The sequence below is a fragment of the Oryctolagus cuniculus genome, chromosome 9 (assembly GCF_964237555.1).
Source record: "Oryctolagus cuniculus chromosome 9, mOryCun1.1, whole genome shotgun sequence".
Classification (NCBI taxonomy): Eukaryota; Metazoa; Chordata; class Mammalia; order Lagomorpha; family Leporidae; genus Oryctolagus; species Oryctolagus cuniculus.
In genome coordinates this window covers 13141895-13144645 of record NC_091440.1, presented here as the reverse complement: position 1 = coordinate 13144645, position 2751 = coordinate 13141895, and the positions used below count along the sequence as shown (strand labels likewise).

The window sequence follows — 2751 nt, the reverse complement described above, 5'->3', positions numbered from 1 at the left end:
TACTTTGAATGAATTCCATTTTTACTTTAATTAACCAATGTTGGGTTCCATGGCTGACCATCAAAGAACCGTGACGAGGAGCTTGGAGCGAGAGGCTGGTTGGAACAGACTCCCTCTGCTGAATCAGATAAGGCAGGAGACTCCTTTGTCCTTCCACGTCCCTGGCTACCCAGGTCCCCTTGTGTCCTGCACTTCTGTCCGTGTGCCTCTCGAGACTGGAGCTTTAGGGGACCTGAGGACCACGCCTGGCTACTCCTTGTGGCTTTTTGCAGAATCTTCAAGAAGGAGACAAGCTTTGAAATCATGTACCGCCTGGTGTGGGCTTAAGTTGACGCGAGTTCCAGCAGAGACAGGAAGCCTGGGCATGGATCAGGAAACAGGCTTGGGACTGACTTGGAGCCAGACCTGACAGTCCACTGTGCACCTGCAGCCTGACCCAGGAAGTGCTCGGTGCACTCACCGGGAACAGCAGTCCTCGGGGACCCCAGCGGTGCCTGGGGAGACCGCGGCTGCTATGTCAGAGGCCGACATGGAAGCAGGTAGGCCAAAGCAGGCAGGACGGGCGCACAGGCCTGTGTCTCAAAGATCGAATCCGTCAGGTCCACATCCACGTTTCAGGGCCTGTGACCATGACCTCTAGAGAACATAAGGACCCAAGGGTCCCTTGAATGTGAGCTCCTTGGGGTAAGAACTTGGTCCTTTTGATTTCTACATCCCAACCCTAGAACAGTGGCAGGCACAAGGCAGTGCTTAGGAAGTATGTGCTGAGGAGTCACTCAGCGAGACCTCAGGGCTGTTCCTTGTGCAGGCGGTGGATGAGAAGCTGATCGGATGAGAGGACATCACATTTCTGTGGGAGCTGTGTTGTTGGAGACACCTTCCAAACCCTCACCCTCAACTCCAGCTTCATCCATGTCTCCCACGTGGGTGCAGGGAGCCAAGCACTTGGGCCACCCTCCACTGCTTTCCCAGGCACATTAGTATCTCCTTAAAAACCCCCGGCCTCAACCGGACGGCGCGCTCAGCCCTCTGCCTCTCTGCTGAGCTGCCCGCCTGGCCTGGTCAGGTGTAATCTCTCCACTCAACCATGTAACCTCGCTCCTCCTCCTGCCCCCCAGTCCGAGTGACTGGGCACTCCCTCAGGTCCTGTCTGGAGAGGTGCCCATCTGTCCTTACGGATGTCCCTTCCTTTCTATTTTACCTCCTCCTACTCTCTGTCTCACGCCTGAATTCTTGCATGAAGACAAGAACCCTGCCATTCTCCGGTAACACCCCTTGTCTAATGCCACTCTGCCACCTTTACCTTCATCCACTGATGGTCAGATTTCTGCTGCCCCCAGTGCCCCTTCCTCCAGGCGTGCAGACCACAGTGGCAGTGCCTCAGGATGGCAGTGATTAGCCCACTGGGACGGAGAAGCCCTCAAGGTGCTGGTAATGTGGCTTTAAAAGGTGAGCATGGAGTGGGAGGGGGGCATTGTGATGTAGTGGGTTAATCTACCTCTTGCAGCACTGGCATTCCATAGGGCCACCAGTTTGAGTCCTGGCTGCTCCATTTCCAATCCAGCTCCCTGCTAATGTGCCTGGGAAAGCAGTGGAGGGTGGCCCAAGTGCTTGGCTCCCTGCACCCACGTGGGAGACATGGATGAAGCTCCTGGCTCCTGGCTTCACCCACCCCTGGTCACTGCAGCCATTTGGGAAGTGAATCAGTGAATGGAAGATTCTCTCTCTCTCTCTCTCTCTCTCTCTCAAGGTTTATTTATTTATTTGAAAGGCAGAGTAACAGAGAGGCAGAAAGAGAGAAGCCTTCCATCCACTGGTTCACTCCCCAAATGGCCACAACAGCCAGAGCTGAGCAGGTCCAAAGCTGGGAGCCAGGAGCTTCCTCAGGATCCCCCACATGGGTACAGGGGCCCAAGCACCTAGACCATCCCCCACTGCTCTCCCAGGCCACAGCAGAGAGCTGAACCAGAAGTGCAGTAGCTGGGACCCAAACTGGTACCCACATGGGTTGCCGGGGCTGCAGGTGGAGGCCTGGCCCACTGTGCCACAGCACCAGCCGCTAAATAAATTTTTTTAAAGGTGAGCATAGGGAGTTTGTGGAAAGATAAGGGATGAACTAGAAGTTGGCCCCATGCAAACGTGTTCCAGGTAGAAGTGATATGTGTGGGTGTAGGGAGAGAGGTGAATATGGAAATAGAATTGTCATAACACAGTTTAATCCCCGTTACTAATGTGCAACAGATGAAGTAAAATAGTAACCAAAGAAACATCAGACCGAGACAACATGTCCGGGAGCCAGTGTTGTGGCCTGGTATAGGTTATGTTGCTGTTTGTGGTTCTGGCAATCCGTATCACAGCAGTTCCAGTCCCAGCTGCTCCGTCTCTGATCCAGCTCCCTGCTCATGTGCCTGCCTGGGAAGGCAGTGGCAAATGGCCCGAGTGCTTGTGCCCTTGTACCTGTGTGGGAACCCCAGAAGGAGTTCCTGACTCCTGGCTTTGACTTAGCCCAGCACCAGCCATTCTGGCCATTTGGGGAGTGAATGAGCATATAGAAGACTGTGTGTGTGTGTGTGTGTGTGTGTGTGTGTGTGAGAGAGAGAGAGAGAGAGAGAGAGAGAGAGAGAGAGAGAAACTCTGCCTTTCAAATCAATACATCTTTTTTTAAAGATTTATTTATTTTGAAATATAGAGTTATAGAGAGGTAGAGCCAGAGAGAGAGGTCTTCCATCCATGGTTCACTCCCCAAGTGAC

The 2751-nt window shown here is 53.4% G+C and overlaps 1 long non-coding RNA gene across 1 annotated transcript; it reads right to left on the bottom strand.

Annotated features, from left to right (window-relative positions):
- Window positions 1-1455, bottom strand: LOC127492100 (uncharacterized). The gene is made up of 2 exons (XR_007921137.2): window positions 1304-1455; window positions 1-823 (listed from the first exon to the last, which is right to left on the bottom strand). It is a non-coding gene; the product is annotated as an uncharacterized lncRNA (long non-coding RNA).
- Between the last annotated feature and the right edge of the window lie 1296 nt (window positions 1456-2751).